The sequence below is a fragment of the Telopea speciosissima genome, chromosome 3, assembly GCF_018873765.1.
Source record: "Telopea speciosissima isolate NSW1024214 ecotype Mountain lineage chromosome 3, Tspe_v1, whole genome shotgun sequence".
Classification (NCBI taxonomy): Eukaryota; Viridiplantae; Streptophyta; class Magnoliopsida; order Proteales; family Proteaceae; genus Telopea; species Telopea speciosissima.
In genome coordinates this window covers 13,598,523-13,599,426 of record NC_057918.1, presented here as the reverse complement: position 1 = coordinate 13,599,426, position 904 = coordinate 13,598,523, and positions in this window count along the sequence as shown.

Here is a 904-nt window from a genome sequence, read left to right as displayed (position 1 = left end):
AATAGGTGTACCAATGTGTAAATCATTCTATATATTAATTTGTTCATTTGGTTACACGGATATTCTTATTATTAAAGAAAGAGAAAGATACTTGGATGCGTACGGATGCGTTACCTTGTGTCCAATCACAGAGGCTGGCATGCAAAATAATTGTATCACACTTTTTAAAAATCTCTGTCTTTTGACAGTCATTCATGCACCAGATCGTGTCTAGGGCATAGGGACAACACACCACATACACCCAATAAAGGGTTCTTTCTCCCTTATTATTATTATTATTATAAATATCTCTAGATAGACACTTCTTTATTGGATGCTTATCTACCGACCACCCACAGCTTAATTGTTGAAATTTTATTTATGGACTTCGTCCACATCACTCCTAAATCTGTGAAAAGTTTTAATACAAAACCATTAATCACAAAGAAAATTTAACTAAGTAGTTTTTAAGTAAAATTTGGAGCCCTGAGAAAAGTATCAAGAGTATAAATTTGACAAATGAATTACTCAGATGGTCACTCCTATCCTAATGGCCTGAATTAATCTCCATAAGTGACCTTTCAACTGTAAATACTCATAAGAAAATTTCATTAAATGGAATTCATAGAGTTGAAATAAGACATGAAATTCAATATGTATTGTAGTAAAAGGCTGGTTAAGATTGAAAATACACACTATTTAGCTTAAGCTTACCATTTTGATTATGAAGAGGTATTTAAATTAGTACAGTATTAAAAAAGCTGGCAAAGAGGCTTCAAAATAGAAGAACTCTTTCTTCCCCAGAAGCCTATCATGTGATGTATGATACCAATCGAGTATAAAAACATTGCAACAATCACTTGTAATTGCCCATTCATGGTGCTCTATCTATCCAATGGTCTGATTAGTTTGCCTCCATCATCCT